Below are 25,174 nucleotides of genomic sequence, written 5' to 3'. Positions count from 1 at the left end.
AGCTTCATTAGTCCCCATTGCTGTAGAAAAAATTGTTTACAGTGAATGTCAAACCCAAGTTAAGCTTCAAAGTTAGAAACAAATTAAATCCATTAAATGAAGAGACATAAAGGCAGATACATTTTCCATGCTGCAGTGCTATGGACTGTTAGAAGTTCTGTTTGGGCTCCTTCACAGTGAACAGTAACAGGAAACATACATTGGCAGTAATGGACCTTTGATCTCTACTAGATATTTTGTTATCCTGACGTCGTTAAGCATTGAACTTTCATTTTATGATCAAAAAATTATTAGGATTCATAGCAGTGAAAAAACCCAAAGATCCAGCCTCCAACATTTGGGGGGAGGAGAGGAATCTCACAATAGTGTTACTGCTGCTCTTTATGAAAATGTTATAGAACACTTCAGGCATGTCAAAACAACAACACATAAAACCCAAAAAGTTAGATCCAAAGTCACAAACACGCACAGAAGTCTTCTGTATTAATATGAGGATATTATAACACATTGTTCATTTTAGCAAAAAAAGTAGACAGATTTCAAATTTGAACACTGCATGGCCTTGAGGCTATGGATCCCCCCAGTGGTATGCACAGCCAAAGGTGCTAGAAGAATATTCTGGCCATAACTCCCTGTAGGTCAAATTTAGTAAACGCAAGAACGCAGAGTTTTCATTCAGTTCTCTTGTGCGTAAGCTTTATAATAAAATCTTTCATTATATCCTCAGTCTGGTATTTTCATTCAAGATGAACATTTTGCAGAATTGAAAGGGCTCACTTAATCCGCATTTTTTTTCAAACGTTCAGTTGAACACGACCATGCAAGTGTGGCCCCAGGAATCTGACTTACTGTAACCTTTTGAACAGAGGTTCAGGATTTTTTTCTTTCCTTCTGATGATGCTCATCTGTTCAGTACGTACATGTCTCACAAAGCATTAATGAACTTAGTTAAGAATGTGCCTGTAAGGTGTGCAATTACCATACTATTTTAAAATTGGACCCAAGGAAGACAGATCAGTTTAAAAAGTATTATTAATTTTGAGTCCGTGCACTTTATTACAATTTTAGAGGGTATTTAGCAACTCAAAATTAAAAATCTAGTTCCCATGTACTTAATTTTCAGCATAACATTCAAGACAGACCCTACAGTGTCAAATCAAGAATACAGACCACATTTTCTCATAGTTTTCTCGTTGTACATGGCAGGAAGTACAACTCCTTCAAGCAGCTCTGTGGACCTAACATTGCAGGGGAGGAAAAAGCAGTAGGGAAGAACTTCTCAATCCAGAGCAGCTGCCAAGGAAGTGTTATGCATAACATACTTCCAGAGAAGGGGAAACATTTACGTGAAAAGTTTGGTTTAAACAATGTATTTAACATCACTGAGAAGTCCGGTAGCAGAAGCAGGGACAAAATCCAACTCACCATGGTAGGTTCTACTTTTAAAAATCTCCCTTCTCTCTTGCATGCCCTATCTCATTTTGGTGAAGCAAACGAGGCAGGCATCCACACCAGTAAACCCACTTTCTCTCTAGAAAAAGGACAGAGAAGTCAGCAAGTAAATAGTAATTTACAGCAGCTGATAATCAGCTAAACACCACTTATTTAGCAAATGTATTGTTCAGTTCACTGTCCTTACCAAGGTTATTACTATGGGGATCTTCCATTTAAGTCTCACTATGGGTTGCATCATGTTGTTACAGAATGAGCTGTTAAGAAATATAAAAGCAAAGAACTACGCCCAAAACAGAGCTTCTGCAGTGACAGATCAACTGCTGCAGCGGTTTAACATGGCAATGATATGTATGGTTTTACGAACTTGTTTAGCATTTAAGCTTTAGGAAGCACAGATAAAGATTCATTTAATGAGTAACACTGTATCATCCATCAGCTCTGTGTTGCCACAGGCAATAGGCATGCTGTTAGCTTGTTAATAATTTTAGTTGGTTTCTTTTGTTGGCTACACTTAATTGTTGTCAACTAGAAAACAAATTAAAATCTTGTTTTCTTTGCAAGGCCCTTACGCTCAGCATTTCAAAACAAGTAAGTGACAGATGTTTATTTGGGGGGTTTGTTTATAGCTACTTACAGGAATGAGGTAGGTAGGCCCCTGTTTCTGTTTCTAATATGTTTACCTATTTAGGAAGGCAGGAGGCAACTGTCCAGCTGATTTTACTTCTGATTTTGAAGCTCTGCAGTATCATGTGTCTGTGAGAATGGAGAGAAGACGAGAACATGTTTTACTGTTTTACTCCAAAAGTGACACTGTAAAGTACTGTTCTGCATCCATTTTTTATTCCCACTACACACCCTGACCCTGGAATTTTAATCTACAGCACTATTATGGAGAAAGAATTTCTTCCTTTCTTCCAGCTTTGAGCATTCCCAAGATTGTTACAAGCACTTTAGTACCTTTCTGCTGAGATCACAATAGCTTTTCCATCAAGAATTTCAGACAGAGCTCAATCCAATTCAGATTAAACAAAGAAACATTCATTATCAAACAGAGAAAGAGAAAGGAAGCTTTCTGGAGGGAAACACTGTCTGACCACTGGCACACATTAACCTAGACACAAGGATTCTAAAAGATAACTTGATAAACCCAAACGGCATGCCTCAAGATTGAGATTGCTTTGCCATTCCAGAGATATGTACACCAGGTAATCCCTTCTTAGGAATGCAGCCCCCCTACTGTTTGGTTCAGAGAAACAAAGGCAATATACCACAAAATCCAGTTTAGAGGGATGTTTTTCCACCAGTTTGTCTGTACATTCCATGTCAATGACAGAACTGAGCAAATTATTCCAGCTGATGCAGTAGATTTAGTCCCTTTCTACTCATGAAACATTCATCTGCAAATTGAGATGTACTGATTTTATTCGAAAAAGTCATATTTAAAAATAACAAAACCAACAACAAAACATTGCAGATTGATCTAAAAGAATCCTCAATATTAATTAATTAACCACGAAGCATAGGCCTGAGTGTTTTAAAGAGTTATATGATAATGTTTTGCTTCCTGACTGGATACGTGAGCATGCTGTAGTTTATCTAGCTTTTTTACCTGGTTTATCTGTTAAGAGAGCAAAAATGATCAGCACATACTCTTCTTTTAAAGCCTGTTTAGCAATACTCTGCCCAAATACCATTCTTTCTGACCCTGACTAAAGTCTGCTTCTCTATTAGTCTAAGTACCATTAATAGAGGTGTTAAAACGTTATATCTTGTAAAGTGTTTATCATTACCATTCTCACACTTGCTTTCTCCCAAATCTTTGAATTTTTTGTTCCTCCTAGTTACAACATATTACATTTTCCTCTCTGTATACAATTTGCTTTTTCTTAACAAATGCATACATATGTTTATATTTACTTGTATATTTATGTAAGCAAATCCACATATTTGTGAAATATATTTGTTTTATAAAACCACAGAATAACAAACACTCTTTTTCTATTTTCCTTTTCCACTCTCAGCTCTATTTTTCCTAGTATATGTTGTCACACATTTATTTTAATATAACAAACCTTCACTGGTCATTTTTAAAGCCATAAGACACTGCCTCCTTTTCAGGTTCAGCTGAATTTTTAGCTGGCTAACTTGTGTCAGCCACCTAGAACACTAAGTTCACTATTCTGTGAAACTCCATCAAAATGGGAAAACAGCTATGGTAACCTGACTGTTAAGAACTAAATATCCTCCATTTTCATACACAGGGTATCTGGAAGTGGTAGTGGCCAAAAATTAACATATTTAAGGTGTGGAAAACAAACATGCAATTCCATGCAGTTGGGAACTCACATGCACATTTTTACAAATGTCTACTGAAGTCCATAGGCAAAACTGTACTTAACACTTTTGACTAAAGCTATCACACCTTTGATTCCTAACATTGTAAGAAACAATCCAAAATGCCAAATTAAGACAGATTTTTAAGAGATTGTCCAGATACTTTTTTCACTCTTGCCAAGGTCTTTATTTCAGACTTCTAGATTGAAACATTACTCAAATTTCACTTTCACTGTAGTGTTTATATTGTAATGCGTAGATTGTACAAGTACACATAATTATGCTAAATTTCTCATAGCTGAAGAATGGTGCTCGAGATCTTTGAGTTCATCTGATTCCTTTCCACCAGCAACATTTCATTCACAACACACATTACAGTCACACACACAAATCATTCAGAACAAGTGGTGCGTCAGTAATGCTGTTGGTGGAAACAAAAAGAAAGCCCAAGCCTGTTGTGCTGTTCTGATGCCCTCATATCCTGCTGAACCGCTTGACGCTCACAAAACTTAATTAACACTTCTAGAAACAGCACACATGGAAGAACTACTCAGAGTATCGCTGTCCATCAAAGTGCCTATTTGTTTCTCTGAAGTGCCATTAAAACCAGCTGTTTTAATTGGAGAAGTACAAAAATAGCCAGAACGAAGCTTGCTCTAGGTACCAAAAATGTGAAGTAAAAAAAAGGGAGTACATAAGACACTGCAGAGACAAGTCTCTCCTGGCTACTTTGCCTCCTGCTAAAACCATCCCTGGACACTTGCATGCATCCATTGGATAATAAAAGAGAGGTTAGGAGAATGAGAGGAAGTATGTTGGTCTCAATGGTATGAAATTCAAGCAACAGGGCAAGCAATGGACAAGGAGACACAAAACTTGTCTTTCAATGCAGAGGCCACAGCAAAAGGCATAGTTATTCTATGATTGTGAACTACAGATTTAAATGAAATCGTAGTTGCCAATACAAGCAATTAATTTAAGAATCCAATTCTATATTCAGTTATTTGATGAATCTGTCAAAATGATTCATACATAACAAAAGAAAAATAAATGACACTAGATTCAAACTGAAACAATCACAAGAAAGTTTTTATGGAAAAACATTTCCAGTAAATTCCTATAAAGGTAATTAATGCTTTCAAAATTCAACCTGTGTCTTGTTTGTGCCATAACCAAAATATGACACTAATTATTCGTGAAGATGTTGTAGTAATACCTTGACATGATTACACTCTAATAAGTACTCTATGTTCTCACATTTGATTATGTGATACATATTATCAATGTATTTATTATATTACTGTTTAAGCTCAGATTTATATTTCTGTCTCTGAAAATAAAATACAGACACTTCCAGTCATGCAGGTGATAATTACATGTGTTTTTTCATTAGCCCAAAGAAACATACATACTGAAGACTTCCAACTTAAAAATGCCAACAAGCACCTTTGTGAACAATTTTATTCTGATCTGTTCCATCATGAAAGGCTGTAACAGGACAGTACAGGTATAGTGAAGTGCCCGTGTTTGAGGGTTATGGCAGATCTCAGGTTTCATCGTGATCAGGTACTCAAGTAGTTTTTGCAAAAGCTACTGTATTTGAACACTGACAGAAACGGCATCGCCAAGATCTTGGAAAGTTTTCTGTGCATTCCCTTTAGCTGTCAGTAGCATGTGTCACCTTGATGCAGCAGTCTTTTTGTCCACAGCTCTAATTTAAGACATGATGAACCTCCTGGTTATGTTTATCGTTGCTGACTTTTAGCATCTGAGTAATAGCATGAAGTCATGGAAAACACAGTAATTGTTTGACTGGTCAGAAGCTAAAGACACCTTTTTACAATGGAAAATTCTCTTTTTAGTTAAAGACCTTACATATAACACATACTTTATCACATAAAGCAGAGACACTTTTCCAGGCCCATGCTAGAAAGCTACCAAATCTAAACTCTCAAGTTTATCAATTATCTACATTCATCTTCTGAAATAAAATAGCTAAAATCTGATTTGAGCAAACAATCAATGTTATCCCCAATCTCCACATTATCTGCTTTATGCTACTTTCCCAGCAAAACTAGTCTGTACTGACTCAAAGATGATGCTAAAATGTAGTCGCTTTAAAAGGTGGATTCCTCTTCCTTCTCCACGGCACTGGTTTGGGCCACTTTGGTGCCATTTGCTCCTTTTCATTTGCCCTGATATTTGTCTAAGTGGTCTGTGGGCCACTTTCACTCAGCCAACAAAAAAAACCCTCTGCTACTTTTTTGGGGTTTTTTTGGGGGTTTTGTTTTTTGTTGTTTTTTTTTTTTTTTTTTTTTTGGTGTTTTGGTTTTTTTTGTCTGGAAGAAACACCATAGCCAACACAAAGTACACAACATGAAGCAAGTGGGGTAAAGAATCTCTTTTCTTTAGTGCCAGTGACCTTTCAGATTAGCTCTCCTCTTTTATAGATCCACAGCTGCAGTGCCGTGCCATTGAGCTAGTTACAGGTCAGCCCAATGTGATGGTACTGGGGCAGAACTGAAGTCTGCTCCACAGTGCTGGTGCCCTGCTGGCCCTGGGGAGCAGACAGGTACCTTCGAACATGCAGACAGCTGGAAAACCAGGCTTCACCTTCAATAGTAATAAAGTAAGCTGGGCTGGAGCTCAGGTCTGAGGGCTCTGGCTGCATGCCCTACACAGTTTGTGTATCAAAGACATTGCTAAGAAACATGCAGACGTGTATTTGGAAATCTCACAAATAAAAATATGTGGAAATAGCACCAATCCTACCTGACCTAGAAAACTGGGGCAACAGAAGTGGATTGGAACGTCCTCCTTTTCTTCAACAGCCAAGGAACATTTTACCAAGACTGAGAAAGACTAAATTATTTGACTGTCTAGCTACACATCATTAAATTAATCTGACTCTTCTGTGCTATCAGAAATGCAGCCAGCTACTCTCGTCAAGTCTCTGTAAGCAGGACTGAGAAATACAAGATCATAAAACTTGGTTTTATCTCCACAGTACTATGAACACCCACACTTCACTGTACATGTTCATTTTTTAAGACACTATCAAATAAGTAGCTCTTTTTTCCTAGCCATTGAAAGCTCAAAATTCTCAATTAAATGGGTTCTAGGAAGTTATACCTTTTACTAATCTAAAAGTATGTCTTTCATTCATTCCTAGGTGGTAGAAGATGCATGACTTTTATTTGAAATGTGTCATCTTAATTTCTGATAATTATAATTAACTTATCTGCAATAAATTTCTGAGAAAAAGCTATTTCTAAATTTTATACACATGCAAAACCCCCACAACAGTAACTGAACAAAGCTACATGATGAACTTTCTCCAAAAGCTATCAGCAAAGTAATTTACAGGCACACAGACACTTCAGTGGTGGACGACATTAGGAAAACCTGTTGCTAGAGCACTGTACAAACTTTAGCAAATAAATGGAGTACGTTGTAATTGCAAACTGAGCTACCCTCTTCTAAAAGAATACAAAATGCAAGCAATTCAAGTTACTGTTATGCACTCTACACCAACCACCCAGTTTGCTGACTTTGCAGGAAAAACAGCCACAGTTTTACTCTTCATGACTTCTATACAACACTTCCATCAACTTCACAAGGACAGCTTCACCTTTACAAACAATAAATGCCATTTCACTTTTAAAAGAATCACACTTTATTAGCTATAAAACATACCTCTAGATACAAAACCTGACAAACTCCAAAGCCCACTAATGAAGAGTCATACTATACCATATTTCAAAGTATCTGATCAGGTGTGATCGGATGTTTCCAGTCACTACTGGATGAGAAAACATAATGCAGATCTAGAGCATGCAGCACATACTCATGCCTAAACACTCACAGCATAAAGCACAGTCTCCTATTGCTTTTAGCTTCATCGCATGAGACCTATTTTCCTTTAAATCCTTGTTCACCAAATAAAGCCATTTTCCAGTTTCCAGTCTCTCAATAATAATAAAAAAAAAAATTGACTTGGAGGTTAGTGTGAGCTTCCTGTAAAAACTGGGAACCTGCTACTGCTTTATATAATCACGGAAGCATTGCTTCTCCTCAATCAACTTCTTCGAACTGAGGACTGAGAGAGAAGAAAGGCGGACTACGGCCTGCCTCATCAACACAGTAGGGCTGAGCCATGGTAATTTCAACGCACTGCATTCAGAGAGCTACTTGGTTTGCCGCCCATCTGTGCTTCTTACCGGCAGCTTCTCAAGGGTGAGGGGTGGGTGGGAAAAAGAATGGAGACCGTCAAAGACACCGAAACACGCAAAAGTCTGTGCTTTGCTAAGTGATTACTTCTGCATCGTGAAATGCCAACAGAGCAAATCTGACCTCTGTACAAGAGAAGAACATTAAGAAAAAAGAAAAATGACTATGGGAAATTCTCCATATGATTTAATGAGATGGGGGGAGGGAGAATATATTTGAACCATAGACAAACTCTTCTATCATTCAAAATATGTATCTACAGCTCAGATGTCAATGAAGGTTTTCCAAAAAATAATTACTCAAAATCTCTTGTTAGAAGACGACAAAAAAGAATTAAACCATCTTTCTTCTTTTTCAGAGATGCTGTAAGTGGAAAACATGATGATTATACGATGAGCTGTCGCTCAGCTACAACCCACTCATTTCTATTACTGCTCACTACAGCTGCTTTAACATTCAGTCAGCTCAGTTACCTTTTATATTCATTACATGTAGAAATTCTCAAGTGTCCCTTATCATACAGGGCAATCCTTGCCCTCAGAGTCCAAACTGATTTGATCTCTTCTTGCTTTATTGGAATTTAGGACTGAATTGTGAAAGAGAGCAGGAACCTTGTTTCCGTATCATTTGAATTCCTGCACCACACACATTTTTCTCTGCCCTTCCTTTTGCTCTCTAGAAGACTGAGGTTATACGGTACAGTGCACCATTTGTATATCAAAAGGAACAGCACTTTACACAAAAATGAAAAGCAGCCACTTTTCTGGTTTCAGTGTCTAAAAGCTCAAGTCATGAAAAGAATTTCCTTCCTCTGAATCTGTAACTCCAAATTCAGGTGTAACTCAGTTCATCATGACTGGTTCAGATAAGTATCTTAAAAATAAAGAAGCTGTCCCATTGCCACTGTTACCTGATACTTATTTGCCTAAGACAGAATTAATTTTCTTTCCAGACCCTTCCCTTCCAGAGACTTCACTGTTCCTGAAAGAACATAATTAAGAAAAACATGCAAAAAAGTTCAAAGGTCATAAAGAAACAATTCTTATTTATCTCAAGTTATATACAATTTGTCTGAATGACTGTGGTGGGTTGACCCTGGCTGGGGGCCAGGTGGCCACCAGAGCCGCTCTATCACTCCCCTCGTTCACCAAACAGGGGAGAAAAAGTATAACAAAAAGCTTATGGGTCGAGATAAGGACAGGGAGAGATCACTCACTAATTATCGTCACGAGCAAAACAGACTGAACTTAAAGAGGAAATTCATCTAATTTATTACTAAGCGAAACAGAGTAGAGGAATGAGAAATAAAATCAAATCTTAAAACACCTCCCCCCACCCCTCCCATCTTCCCGGGCTCAACTTCACTCCTGGCTTCAACGGTTACGGTCAGTTCACCACACGGTGTTTCTGCCGCTTCTTCATCCTCAGGGGGAGGACTCCTCTCATTGTTCCCCCGCTCCAGCGTGGGGTCCCTCTCACGGGAGACAGTCCTTCACAGCCTTCTCCAACGTGAGTCTCCTCCACGGGGTGCAGACCTTCAGGAGCAGACTGCTCCAGCGTGGGTCCCCCACGGGGTCACAAGTCCTGTCAGCAAACCTGCTCTGGCGTGGGCTCCTCTCTCCACGGATCCACAGGTCCTGCCAGGAGCTTGCTCCAGCGCGGGCTTCCCACGGGGTCACAGCCTCCTTCAGGTGTCTCCACCTGCTCCGGCGTGGGGTCCTCCACGTGCTGCAGGTGGAATCGCTACACCCCCTCATCCTCCCTCCATGGGCTGCAGGGGGACAGCCTGCTTCACCATGGCCTTCACAACGGGCTGCAGGGGAATCTCTGCTCCGGTGCCTGGAGCACCTCCTCCTCCTCCTCCTGCACTGACCTTGGTGTCTGCAGAGTTTCTTATATCTTCTCCCTCCTCTCTCCAGCTGCAAAAGCTCTCCCTAACTGGGTTTTTTTTCCTTCTTAAATATGTTATCACAGAGGCGCTGATTGTCTTGGCCTTGGCCAGTGGCAGGTCCGTCTAGGAGCCGGCTGGCATTGGCTCTATCAGACACAGGGGAAGCTTCTAGCAGCTTCTCACAGAAGCCACTCCTGTAGCCCCTCCCCCCCCCCGCCAAAACCTTGCCACACAAACCCAACACATTGACACTACCCCACTTTACTGGGGTATTTCAATGACTTTTTTCAGCTCGCCACCATGGCCTCAGATGTGTCGGATTTTGTTATTAAAATAAGCAGGATGACTCTCTGCTCTACCTTATACAATCTAAATTTCCACATGGAAGTGCCTTTTCTGAAGCAAAATGTCCAACACTGGTGTTAAGAATGTACACATAAGCTATTAGTTCAGAATAGCTAGCATACCATGAACTCTAAGCTAACTTGTGACCTTCATCAAGCTCCAGGAGACACAGCCTGCATGCTATATTATTGTACCCCATTTTTCTCAACAGGAGGCAGAAGTGATTCAAACACAAGCTATATTACCTGCTAAAGTTCAACGTGCCCCTAACTGTATCACACCTAACCTTTACACCCTCAATGTATCAGATCAACCTCCATTAACCTAAAACCAGCATCTCCCCTCCAGAAAACAGACAGGCAAATAAAAACAAAGATATTCATAGTTCTGCTTCTGGGAAAGACCCCTCCTGCACCTTAATATGGGTCTGTAGCCTAGTGCTTGGCATACCTACAGACAGCTGAGACTAAGGGTACAAGCTATTGTATATCCCTGTGAGGCACAATAACTGGCCATCTATACATTGTTCCCCTACCCTTTTGACTGATGGTCACATACATCAGGTAGATGAGTGCATAAAGGCATTAAAAGCGGTAAGAGAGGGATGCAACCATGTCCCCTCTCCTCCATAAGATGACTGTGATTTGTAACATCAACTTTAATGACTTCCCTGCCTAGAAACATACCTGGCCGCCCACACACCCTAGACACAATGATGAGGTGGGAACAGCAGAATGAATGACTCAGAGAAATACCAGCTGTTTACCGCAGTGTCTCACTACTCCCAATACCAACAGTAGTGGGTGGTGTTTGAGCTGTCCTTGACCCTGCCAAATTCCTCTTCAACTACTTCCCGCCATTAGAAATGTTGATGTGTTTCCGAGTCCTACCATGAATGCATTACTGATTTCATGAGGAAGATCTGGCTGCTTCAGATGCTTTAAAAGAAAAATAGCTAGCAGACAATTCTTGTGCTCCAGAGAACCATGCTACTACAAGTACACCGGATTACACATTCATTTGATTTGTACCAGCCAATCAAGCTAGTTTATCATTCAAGAGTCACCTAAACCCCTTCTTAAATCCTCAGAGATATCTGATCTATTTCCCTGTATGTCTTCAGTTACAGTCAGATCACTTAAAGAAATGGCACTGGATCAGAAACAAGAACCAGTATTTAAAAACCAGTCTCAGCAAACTTCCATTTTTCACCCATTTCTTACTTAATAAAGCACACAGTGCAATGGCATACTCATTGAACATTACAAATAAGTTTTTATGAGTACATTGCTATTTACATAGAAATCTTAATCCATTTTCATTTAAAAAAAAATTTATCAAATTCTCAAACACATTTCTACACTAATGCTCTGCTCACAATAAGCCAACAGTCATGCCACTACCATGTTTTTACAGAGAAGTAACAGGATAGCGGATTCAAAGACAACAGATCTCAAATGCAGAGTAACAATATTGCCACGATTCTCTGTAACCCTCACAAGATTACAACTCATCTGGAACACTAAATCCTTTTATTGCTCTTCAGATTATAAATGGGAGAACCTCCTAAAAGTGTTAGGTGGACTTAGCTGCTGAAGTCATACATCTTATGGTGAATAAATAATTGTCTCTAACGGTTGCAAAAGCAGACATTGAATTTCTTATTAAGTATTCAGAGAAAACAACATCCATCCTTCTAGAAGGACTTGTTTTGTTGGTTCTAGATCTGTGTTGATTCTTCCAATACACTGAAAAGCCTACATGCTATGCAAGTGGGGGGAAAAAAAAAAAAAAAATCAAGTGTTTGAGAACCTGGCTTCCCCATAGCCTGACTGGACTTGTTTGGTTAGAAACAAGCCTGAGAAAGTAGCCCTGCTTCAGTACATTTAGCTCTGCTCTCTGGCAGTCCACACCAAACTCAAATCAAGGAGCTGGATCTTTCTATAAAACTTAATAAACTGCTAAGAGATAAAAGGCACGTGGAACATAAATAGGTATTGACACCTGGCAAAAACCAATGTGATCTGAGGTAGCTTAGCTAACCACTGACAGGTTCACAGGAATAGTCAAATTCAAACCAAGGCTGACTGGCTATGCATGTGTTAGAAGCGAGCATTTTTCACAGCTCTGTTTCTCACGAAGCATAGAGAAGAAACTTAAAATTCCCAATTCAAACAGTATATACGAAACTCTTCAAAAAGACCACAAGTCAGCTGTCAAAACTATCTTTTATGTCCTACACCATCTTCAGTCCAATCCTGCCTTTCTGTCTGCCTGCCTGATGTATTCAGAGGTTGTTGCTGGAGTCACTTCCTCTTGTCCGTCCTATTTAACTAATGTAATTCAACAGAACAAAATAAACTATTTCTGCAATAGCAGGAAGGCACATAGTGAACTGTGGAATACCAAATATACCAATTCACTTTATTCAGTGGATACAAATTTTACCCAGAATACCTCACTGTAACTGACTGACACCAAAACAGAACAAATAATTCAGTAATCACACCTGCACCCGGAACAGTCTGTCTTGTTCAGGACTGAGGTCATCCAGAGAGGGGAGTCTGCAGTGCAGCTGCTGTACTTTACATAAACACAGAGCTCCCATGGAAATTTGAATGCTTGCTTCTTCCCCCCCTCCCCCCTCCATTTTATTTTTTTTTTTTTTTTTAAAGATAACTTTCCTATATACTTTGGCAAATTATAAATTTCTACCCCCCACTGCCTTTTGTGGGCAGCTGGGTTTTTTTCTAACTTGAAAATGAACTACATTCATTCCTATACAATTATTTCCTATTGCCAGACAGGACTGTCTGATGATTTTAGTATGATATTAACAGAAGGTTCGTAACTGTTTTTATAGCATAAGAAACAAAATTTTACACCACCTAACTCTACTGTTTCAAAAGCAGGCAAGACAGAGTTTTAAAGGAGCAATACCCAACAATTCAGGTCAGTGTGTCAAACTAATGCTTTACCCTTACATGGTTATAGCCTTTTGGTGGCAAAACGACGCAGCGTGCTCTCACTTCTTCACAATGCTAAGTTCCTCTCCAAGACTGACCCTCTTCCTCCACATTTGTCATTATACTAAACAAATAGCTTCCAGTAATGGAGAATAGTTATTGCCATTTCTCACATGCTGAATGTATATTCTCTTCACAACATCCTTAATGGTTCACTTACAATTACAAGCGTTACTCAGTGTACACCACCTCAGTACTTGCCAAAACCACATTCGAAACATTTCCAAACCTATGCTGGTAAAGTATGAAATTCAGGTATAATGTACAGGATAAATGGTAGCTGTCAATGTAAGATTGGTTAACAGAGACAGTCTAAAAATTTTGCAACACAAATAAATGTTTAGTAAATCCCAAGATAACTTAACTACTATATATATAGTCATCTATCATTAACCTACATCAAAACAGATTGAAGCTCTCATTTTGTAAACAGCTCTGCAAGAATGCCCCTATTTTCACTCATGTTCCTGAAACAAGTTGCAGAAGTTAAGTAGCAGGTGTTTCAGTATCAGCCAGTCTAGGTGTCCTAACTGAGCCAAAGCCCCTCACTGAAGCAAGCTGGGAATCCTGCTTCAATAAGCATTCTTAATAGGACCCATTCAAATTCTCATATACACTGACAGAATAAGCAGAAAGTTCAACAACAAAAAGGAAATATATTTGCACATTTCAATGCATTAAAATAACGCAGGACTTCCATTCTTCTCTATTCAAGTTCCTGTGTAAATGTAAAAGAGGATGAAGAAGTAAAATTTTCCATTTCAACTACGGATTGTGCTAGAAGCAGCATCAAAAAGATGGAAATGTGTCTCTGCCAGTCCAGCTGAATGTCATCTAGTCAACAGTTATTAAAGGTCCTTACTCAAATGAGTGGCAAAATCACCGTTGCCTTCAATAACAAAGAATCCTCTCTGAAGTTAAAAAAATACAACATGATTGTTTTGCACTTAGTTACTAAGTGTGTTTGCATTACATCAGCTTTTGCATCAAAGCTGGTAGTGCAAAGAGGACAGCAAAGCCAATTTTATGAACTGCTGTAATCAAGCCTAGCATCTCTGTGGGGTTTTTTTGTTCCTATGGTCACAATGACATCAGACTAGTCTGCCTATTTAGTAGTGGAGGGCAATGCCAGTTCTTCACCTCTACTCACACACTTCTCTATTCTTTTCCTCCTGCTCATACATCCTGACACATTAGGAGTCAGCTTGCATTTCAGTGGGACACGAAACAACACTTTCCTCAACTCTCTCCCTCTCTCCATCCCCCCCTCCTCTCTCTCTCAATGTTTCCAGCTATCGCAGGCAAAGTCAAAATTTTACTTAAGAAAGTGGGAAGAGGGGGGAAGGAGAAATCTCGAGGCACAAGGCACATCTAAACACTGTAAAGTGAGTCATGAATTTACAGACTGAAACACACTGTTCAAATAACAGCTGTATTTTAAGTGTAGCAGATTTTTATTTATCCATACACAGAGCTGACCTGGAAAGATTACGAAGCTGTTTGCCTGACGGCATGGGGAGATGCTTAATCGGTACTCCAGCCCCATAGACACCCACACTGCAGTTAAATTAATAGGCTTGGTACTCTTAGCTTTCTAGTTTGCAAGCGTCCATATATGTGTTTCAAAAGGCTCCTACAAACTTATATAAGTAACTTCACTTTTATATATCAGTTTCTATACCTGTAGAATGGGAATAATTATACTAAACTCAAAAAGAACTTAACACATCAAATGAAGAGAAGTTGATTCACTTTCTGTTCACATAATCCAGCACCGGACTTCCCAATCTAATGAATTTTCACGATCTAGACCAGATACATCTACACTCTGCTCTGAAATTAGCTATAGCTATCTTAGAATCTAAACCACATAAACATATTGTAATAACCCTAAAAAGCATATTTTGCAATTCTCATTTGGACTGTAGAGCATTTGTGAGCAACTTTCATATTCTACTGTTAGGGGAAAAACATCTTTTCTACAAAGTGAGTTCTTGCATAGCCTTATCATCTAGAAACCACCATGCTGCTAGAAAGCTATGACCTAGTTGCCACTACAGAATTTTAGTGGGACGAATCCCATGACTGGAGTGCAGCTACTGATGGCTGCAGGCTGTTGAGAAGGCACAGATGAGGAAGGAGGAGTGGAGGGGTTACCATCTACATCAAGAAGTGTAGATTAGAGTATGAAAAGCTGTCTCCGAAGAATAGCCACAAGCAGGTTGAAAGCTTATTTGTAAGAATTAGAGACCAAGGCAACAAAGGGAACCTTGCAGTTGGTGTCTACTACTGGCCACCTGATCAAAGGGAGCCTACTGATGGAGCCTTCTTACTCCAGCTGCAAAAGGCATCGTGCTCACAGGCTCTCGTCCTGCTGGGGGACTTCACCCACCCCAACATCAAACTATTCTAGGATTCTATGAAACAAACTTCAACAAATATATTAAAGAAAAAATATTTACACATGGAAAATACCATAAAACTTACTGACAAATGTAATCTGTTATTGAAACCTACCAGTATACACACACTATATTTTGTAAGTTTTCCTACTAAGAGATTTCTTCAATCTGGTCTGCTGTATAGCACACAAACATATAATCTACACAGTAGCTGGTATCAAAACTCATCTAAAAAAAAAAAATCCATCGTCAAACCAACCAACCTATCCACCAACCAACCCCCCCATCCCCACCTCTTCCTCCATGTCTTAAATTATTGGGAGAAATTAATAAAGAGAAAATAGCAGTATGTTAGATACTCCAATTTCTTTTTTTTTTTTTTTTTTTTCATCTTCACTGAATTAGATCTTTTGCAAGGTTTAAGGTAGGCAACAGTATGAAACACCAAAACTACAATAAAAATAACCTTACCATATACTGGAAAAAAAAAAAGTCATGCTAGATAGTTATGTACATAAGATTATCATATATTTCTTTTGTTATCATCTCATATATTCTTCAGCTAAAGTCAGTATAAGTATTTTCCATAGATATAATTTCTTACAAAATGTAGACAAGAAAAATACGATTCTCTACAGCTGAATTGCCTACTTCAGCCCCTAAAACTGATTATTTTTATTTGCCAGCTGTTCTTCCCATTAATAAAAAAGAGCACAATCCTCCCACATCTGCTATTATTTTTGAGCAGCTTACCAAGTAACATGTAAAGAAATGAGCAAACATTTTAATAACTAGAAGTCAAATGCATTATAAAAGAGGTATTATAAATAGAAAAAATGCAAGTATGTGTATTATAAATAGAAAAATACAAGTATGTGTTTCTATGGACAGAAAGAAAATGTAACATAAGTATATTATATCTATAATGTATCTGTTATCTATATGTCTTTATATTATTGATATATTTATATAGATATAAATATACATACTTTCATCTATAGATACCTAACGTCACTACCATTTTTCCCCCTCATTTGAATAAGTTGTCAATTCAAAATACAGAACTTGATAGGCATCAGTCATTAACCCTACTGTAAGCCATGCAGTTAGAACCTAGAGGATTTATTTAATATTCTTCTTACAAGCACTTGAGAGACATCTGACAATGCAGAAATGTAACATTTCATTTAACTTATCCATAGGCTTATTCCACTGAGCCACAGATGTTTTAGCAAAAGAGAGAGAAGTTCCACAATTTTAGGGTGGGGGATGGGAAACCTATTTGTAACAAATAGCCCTTGCTCTATTAATTTCTACCAAAAATTAATTTTAAAAAACAAATTAAAAAAATCCTAAGTAGGAAACTATTCTTGGTTCCTTAGCTTGCTTCCCTTGCTTTTTTTTTTTTTTTAATGTGTGTGTTAAGGTACCATGTGTTGCAGAAACCAGCAAAATTTTTTCTATAGGATATTCCATATTATCCATCAAGCCTTTTCCCCCCTAAACTTATCAACTTATCAATTCTCTTCTTTCTCTGGCAGAAAGAAGTCAAATTACAACAGAAGACATATATGTCTCTCTAGTTTTATGTCACGTGCATTAAGCAGTATATAATAAAATGAAACTAGAAAAAAATTATAATAATGCATAAAAATATATAAGGTAATTATGTTCGATTTCATTTCAAAAGCCTTCCAGCACCATTGATTTCATGCCTTTACTTACCCTGCAAGATCTTGAGAAATTATTAATAATTTTATATATTTTTAAAGACAAAGCATACTGTGACAGAGATGGAGGTGACAAAAAGCAAGAGTTTCTAACAAAGTCACACCTTCCCCAACTCCTCACAGTGGTTCAGATGAATCTGTCCCATGTCCCATTGGCAGTGAGGAGAAAGATAATGCTCTGCCAGGTATCTTCAACTTGATGCCAGCCAGGTTTGCTCCTTTGCCAGCTGCACTCAAAATGTGCGTAATTACCACCAGGTGAACCAGTCTTTTACAGAAGCACTTTTGAAGTGCCAGAGATTGTACCAATGAAGTCTTTCAAATAACCAAATACAACATTTCAAAATGTTGTCTATTGCTACAGCTGGTGACTAAGTAATGAGCTACTAACTGCTGGTAAAAAGGTTCAAATTAGAGAACAAAAGACTTGTGAAAACTGGTAGAAGTACAGATCAAAGTGATTCAAAAACATTGAGAAGATATAATTAACATGGACTTTAAGCAAACTCAGCTTTTCAACGTAACTTGGCCAATAGCAGAAGTCTATCAGAAACTAAATTGAGCGTGATGGCATGTATTAACTTTAAAGATAAGTACTGAAGCTTTTTGCATTTCAGTTTGCTAAAGATTTAATTTTGTTCCTCCTTTCTGTCTGAGACGCATAGCGTAAGAAGACAGTTGGAGAGTGATGAGTTATGGGCTGTTTAGAAAGAACAGACAGTGTGATAGAAAACCACTATTACCTGATAACATAGACACTTTCATAAGCTATGGGGGGGGTGGGGGGGTGGAATCTTTACCCTGACTGTAAGTGATCGATTTCTGCTCAAGGACAAAATATTCCCAAAGTTTACCTAGCAAAGTGTCATCAACTCTACCTTTTAATTGAAAGAAAACTAATCTTGTACATGAGTTAGAAGACTAACCTTTTATGTAGTCTAACGAAGAATCACACATACAGCAACTTATGTATCATTTGTAAACGTCAGCAAAATATATCATCCTTCCGAAAAAGACAAAGGTGTTCCATAACGATACTGGCAGAGCACCTTTACATATGAATAAAATGAAAATGGATCCAGAGCACACACAGCCTAACATTCAACAGGAAGAGTGTCACCCTGCAGAAGTAAAAATCTGTTCGAGTCAATAATAGAGTCTCTGCCTAAAAGCCCCAACTGAGCAACTGTGTTACTGAATACAAGGACATTGAGCAGCACAGGAAAAAACAGACCCAATTTTAGCAGTCAGAAAATATTATGGGGCTTGCAACTAGAAATGAATTAAGCTATAGGCTGGAGTCAAAACAGTGCAATTGACCATAAACAGAGTTTCAAGTATTACAGACTTACAGTATTATTATACCAAATAGTACAAAAGAGCCTGCAAACCTGTTTTTTTTAAAAAAAAACCCCAAACACCTTCCCATATAACAAAACAGTAACAGTGCCTGGCAAAATGAGCCCTGATCTTCAACTAGGTACATCTATGACCTAAGGTAACTATTTCCTGCTGGCACACAAACCAAAACAGAAAAGCCTATCATAAGAAAATGAGATGTCTAACACAGAAGATGAGGAAAAAAAAAAAAAAAAATCTAGTTGTTGTCTTTCACACTCTCTTTTCAGAAGTTCATCCATCAAAGGTGTCAAACAGATAATATGCCAACATAGGGCAACGACATAGCAGAAAAAGGATACCACATCCTAACCTCCTGTTTTCTAACTCTGCTTTACATGTGGGACATCCTAAGGATTGAATTACAGTTCAGGGACGTATGGATGGCCACCAGTAATCATGTAACTCTGCAAGCAGATCCAGCTTCATTGCTTCCTTGCACATCCAGACAGCTACCTGATCACCTCCTTAACGTTTGCTGTCCTATACCAACTGGCATCAAGCAGAAGACTGACTTGGTCCATATGCTGACTACTGCAATATGGTCCCTTCCTCATCCCGATTATTTTTAGTTAGGTTCTCTAGAAGCTGCTGCACTGGAAATTACATATAGGAAGAAACCTTTAATACTGTCTAAAATTGCTATTTAGGATCGTCCTGATACAAAAACAAACCTAGTATTTAGGTCAGATGGGATGCAAAGCTCTCCGTCTCATGCAAGCTAGATTTATCAGCCATGTGCAAATCACTCCTACTGCACATACACAGTATATCTGATCTGAACCTATGCTGTCAAAACATCTAGGACTTCTGTGCATCCTTAGCTTCAGAGAAACCATGACTCCAGCTGAGTGTCCCATGGCCTGATCAGAGCCACTACAGGAATTCACAGGCAATTATCCAAAGGCCTCACAAAGCACCCAGAAAAGAACCAAACTCACCCGACTGCCAGACACACAACCCCAGAGTATCCCAGAGAACAAACCCAGAGACTGAAACAGGACAGAAAGCCCTTTTTAGGTAGAGGCTGAACTTTATGAGATTTGGTAATTCTGACATTGGCTTCAGGAGGGAAGAATTGTCTCTGTAGGGACTTCAAAGTCTTCAGAATACAGATGGCAAAATTTGATATGTTATAATGCGGCTTTTATTGGGTTTTAATTTACCTAAAACTTTAATGCCTCTGTGTGTGTTTACCAATAAGCAGAAAATAAAATCAGTCTTCCTGCATAGCTTCATCCTTAAAAATAAAGGATGAAATGCAGTCAATATTCTCCTGATCCTTTGGAAATTCTTACAAATGTTTTGTATTGCTGAAGCAGATATTAACCAATATATTCCAAGAAAGAGTGAGCTCCCTGTTCAGATTATCTCCATCTCCCTTATAAGAACATTTCTTAACCACAGTAAGGCACTTCTTGTTGGAGGAGGAGAAAAAAAAAAAATCTCTACCATTTTCACAAGGAATTTCTTGTATAGATTAGCTTTAGGGTTTTGGGTACATCTGTGTACCAGAGACTTTACAAATACTGTTGATGTCACAGTAAAAAGAAAACTCTGCTTCCATAATTCCATCTGAGACATCAAAAAGAAAACACGATTCCAATTCTATGACCTGTTTATAGCAAAAAACCAAACAGTATGAATCATACTAGACAAGCAAAGATACCAAACCACCGACTCCCACTGTTGTAACCTGAACAGAGAATGTTTGTATCTTATGAACAAACATTGAAGAGATGTCTGGGGAGAAAGTTAACTAACTGTAATCAGTTCTTCCCTAGAATATATGAGTGTCTTTAGATGACTAGAAAGAAACTTTAAAAATCTAACCTGAAACAAGATTTTTGCTGAACTTTTGTGTGAATTCTTACAGTCTTCCACTAGAGAAGCTGTCTCAGCAAGGCTTTTACAATCCAGCCTAGCACGTGTACCTTCATCATTTCATGTACATTTAAGCAGCTCAGTTTGCTTTCCTAACAAGGAAACGTTTTAAAATTATTTCCAAACATGAAATAGCATAGAACTGTCTGGCAGCTCAGTGAAGACGTTTGCCTCGAATAGAGACAGCAAATATTGATAACATAGATATTTGTACTCAGAGAAGGTCAGGATTTACTCCATTGGTAAGCCTGTCCCCCATCGACTATTCCAAATGCACAGACAATCGGAGCCAAATAGAACAGCTTGCAGACTCAGAATCTATCTGAGCAATGCTTCTCTTGACCTTGCAGGCACTTATCAGACCCAGTTGAGAGCTGTAAGCAATCATATCCAAAAATACTGCAGTGCTACCTGACTTGGACAGGTCATCTACAGCAAGTTACTGAAAACTGCTGATCGATCACTATGTAGTTAAGCTACAGCCACTATTAAAGAAATTTATATCCTGCAACAAGGAAAACAAGTCATCCTGAACAACTAAGTAGAAAGGCATGGAAACAAAAAAATTGGAATACAATTTCCCTCAACTCTCCGTTTCCTTCCTTCTGTTGGCTTAGCGTACCACATGAAAACATAACAAAAAAGGATGGAGCTTTTAGCTAAATGGATAGTGAAGTTCCTCAGTCAGATAATGCAAAGTTGAGCTGTCTGCTTGTAAGCACATAAGATTTCCTATGGAAGAGTCCTGCTGGAGTAAGGTTTTCAGCAATAATCTCAGCTGAACCCTTGAACTATTTTTTAAAAGCCAGATAATTAGCATAATAGACATAGGTTATATATAGCTATACATAACCCAATATATTCTCTATAGTTTTACATTAATTTCTCAAATTTTCTTTCTAGATTCACTAGAATCTCTAGATTTCTTAAATTCAGTTTAAAACAATGTTTAGTTATTGCAACAGAGTTGAACTAATACATTATCAAACGAAAAAAAGGTCAAAAGATCTTTAGCAAGTCTAGGAGCACCTGATGCTGTTCTGTGGATCAGAAAACCACCATCATCTACTGTATGCTGTTCACAGTTTACTGGAATTTTCCCCGTTATTAAATATATATGCAGTGTGCCAGCGGACAGATGGTAGCAAGGTGCAAAATACGTAAGGGACATAGATGGGCTGCATGATAGGGAACTTGGATATTTTTCCATTGTATCCAGATTTATGTCAAGAATTTCAGAACAGTCGCTCACATTATCCTAGAACCACGAGCTCTTAGGAAAAGCAAATATATTTACAAGCATGTATATATAAAGCAAATATGTATTAGTATTCCCATATACTTTTGTAATTTAATTTTTTTAAATGGACGGGAGGGGAAGGGATTTGTCTTCTTTCTTTGGTCATCTTCAATTACAGCCATAATTGGCCATATTGAAAAAAGACACACAAATGGTGAAATACATTTATACCATGCCATGCAAAAATGAAAAAAAGAAAGGGGGTCAACAATTACCAGAGATGGTAATACACAAAAGCCTGTAATATGTCCTGTAATAGACTTACATTGGTCATGGGTTTTTATTCAGACGGACTGCCTTGAAGGACAATACCTTATGATTTACAACATGTACAAATTCCTACTATAAATGACTTCCTCTGAAAATAAAGTCCACAAATTTCCTTATTCATTCAATTAGTCACCTGAATGATGTGAATACTGAGAAAGCTTTTGTTCTTAACTAGTTTTATGCTTTCATTAAATGCCATGACCGCAGGAATATTGAGATTCTATAAAGCACCAAAACTGGTTTTTCAGTTGTCAAGATCTGTAATGCTAAAAATCATAACTAGGGAGTTGCACTGAATCCATACTGAGAACTTCGTGAAATCATTGCTTTTTTAACCTGAACTGACAATGAATTGTTATTTTGAAATTTTGCTGAACGTAAACCAGAACAATTAAACTTCCAGTTGAACTCAGATCAAAAATAAACTGAAATATTTACTGTTTCTTCAGCTCACTGGAATGTTAAAAAAAAAAAAAAAAAGTAACAGAAAGGTGTTTGGGCTTGGGATCTTTTTTCCTCCTCTTTCACTGCATTTTTCTTACAACAACTGTTTCTATTATTTTTTGGACAAGCAAAAATAAAATTTTTCATTCTATTTAAATTCCTTCAGAAAATACCAAATTTTAGACAATTATCAATAAAAGATTCTGAAAAGATTCTGCCACTGAAAATTTGGGGCACTTGCCTCTAGTCTGCTTTATCTAGCTCCAGTTTCCAAGTCATGGATCTCATTATATGATCCCTGTGCTAGACTTAAAGATATATTCCTACTATCAGAAGTTGTTTGATCTGGTAATTTTAGACAATAATTAAATCTCCTTCTATCCTTCTTTTGCATAAAGTAAATAGTTCATTTTGAATTTTGGGAAACTTGTCTTGTAAGAGCGGATTATAGAAACTCATTGTTTCGGCCCTTATCTCACATATATGCAGACCACTGCTCTTACAGCACTGAAAACCTGCTCTCAAAAAATAAACAATAAAAGATTTACCTTTAGGTTTTAAAAATGCACTTTTACAGCCTGCTACAGTCATACCTTGGTGCTGCAAGCAGCCAGCAGGATTATGCATGGCAGTTTGCACACTGACAGCTGAGAACACCACTGAATGGATTTACACGTTCACCTTGCCTGTCTTAACCTGTGGACTGTCAGGCATGGTAATAGATTTTTATTTTAAGACATTCTCTTTGTCGGGAAGTAGTTAGTGCATCTCATAAGAAGGGACAATTTCTTTTTCTTTCATAAAGGGCAGCCTGAGGCTGATGCAAAAACATTTCAGTTATAAATACGGACCTGTCCAAACTGCAGAATATTGTCTCCCACACTTGCATGGCTCTTAGTAAGGGTGGGATGTGAGCCTTCACAGATTTCAGATCTCACACATACCTTTCCAAAACAAATCTCACAGTTTTGTGAAGGGGCTTCCTATTTAAGCCAGTACAACAGGCCAAACTGTCAAATACTATCTGCAAAACAGAAACAAAACACATCTACTGAAGTAGAAGGGGAACTGATAAACAGAAAGTCAATTAATCTTAAAAAACAGAAATAGAAAAATCTTTTGGGGACACTCTTTTCAGAGATGTCAGAAATGTTCAAGTTATAACCTTGAAATTGGGACCTAATAAGTGACTTTTATTACAAAAGGCTGCATTGTAATAAGTATGCACAAGGCATTGAGCTATGAAACTACAGATAAACTTTCTTTTATCACTTCCTAACTTCTCAGTCCTTGGATTTCCAATTACAATCTTCCGCTAACATAGCTCTTGAACTATGGATTTTTGTACTGTTTGCTTATTGTAAAAACACATAAATTGCAGCCTTTCATCTATATATTACAGAACAGTCTTTACTGTGTTGTGTGGATAAAAGGGAATGCCTTTTTGAGTCAAACTGCTGGAAAGGTGAGATGAATTTTCCTTATAAAGTATGTTCTGAAACTACATAAACTAGTGTTCATTGTGTTATTGAAATAAAACCCAATAAAACTGCATGAAAAATCCATATCTTGACATTTAGATCTCAAAAAAGATTCTACCAAGCCCCCAGAAAGTTGGTCTTATTTAGAATGACGTATATAGAAACTATTGATAATAGCAGGTGACCCAATAGTGGGGTACAGTTAATAGGTTTCAAATCCAAAAAGGATTAATATCTTCATTGGCATGGCATCCAGCAAACAATGAAATGGATCTTAGTACAATTTTCTCTCTCTCTGAAGTCAAAATGGCAACAACAAAACCCTGATGTATTCTAATTGTTGTCATAGCAGACATACATCCTCCCACCTCACAAAATCAACCTAGATATTTTGTCCACCATTTTCTGCAAAGAAGAGAACAGCTGATTCACTCAACAGAATCTAGTATCTCCTGGCCACTTCTCTGAAGAATTTGAGAGCTCATTAGAAGAGATACTTCAATGTCAGAGGCAAAGTTCTGTAATACTGATCTTGCAAAGAAAGACTTTGGCACCCAGAAGGCATAAGTAAGATACCACGGCTCTGCAAGTTACTTGGCTTTCAAATATTAACAAATGACAAGAACAGAGGGAGAATTTCACTCACTGAAGACGCTGAATATACATCTAATAGTGAGTCCCTATCACAGCCAGTCTGACTTCACTCCGAAGCACTAGGCTGCAGCTATCAGCATCATCCTCCTGAAAAAAGTAACTAGCGAAAGCACTTATCTCAACTTCAGCTAGAAACACTAGAAAACTATCTGTCCCACTGATTTTCAAGATCTTTCTGGCTGAAAACAATAAGCTCAAGACTGCTAGCAAACAAAACAAAACAAAACCAAACCAGACAAGACCAGAGATACAGGCTATGGATGAAAGAAAACCATAGCACTCTGGGTATCAACAAAACAAAAGGCATAGCAGCTTATGCCTCTTTTGCAG

The 25,174-nt window shown here is 38.0% G+C and overlaps 1 protein-coding gene across 7 annotated transcripts in view; it reads right to left on the bottom strand.

Annotated features, from left to right (window-relative positions):
- The window catches only part of OTUD7A (OTU deubiquitinase 7A), a 138,400-nt gene that overhangs the window by 89,344 nt on the left and 23,882 nt on the right, over window positions 1-25,174 (bottom strand). For 6 of the 7 annotated variants that reach the window (XM_075764397.1, XM_075764393.1, XM_075764392.1 and 3 more), the window contains exons 2-3: window positions 2,136-2,208; window positions 1,426-1,531 (exon numbers count right to left, since the gene is read on the bottom strand). The gene's annotated coding sequence lies outside the window, so the exon portion shown is untranslated. Of the gene's footprint in view, window positions 1-1,425; window positions 1,532-2,089; window positions 2,209-25,174 lie in introns of all 7 variants that reach the window. The other variant, XM_075764396.1, reaches the window with a different exon arrangement.

Source organism: Balearica regulorum, chromosome 12, assembly GCF_011004875.1.
Source record: "Balearica regulorum gibbericeps isolate bBalReg1 chromosome 12, bBalReg1.pri, whole genome shotgun sequence".
Lineage (NCBI taxonomy): Eukaryota > Metazoa > Chordata > Aves > Gruiformes > Gruidae > Balearica > Balearica regulorum.
This window is presented reverse-complemented; position numbering and strand designations above follow the sequence as displayed.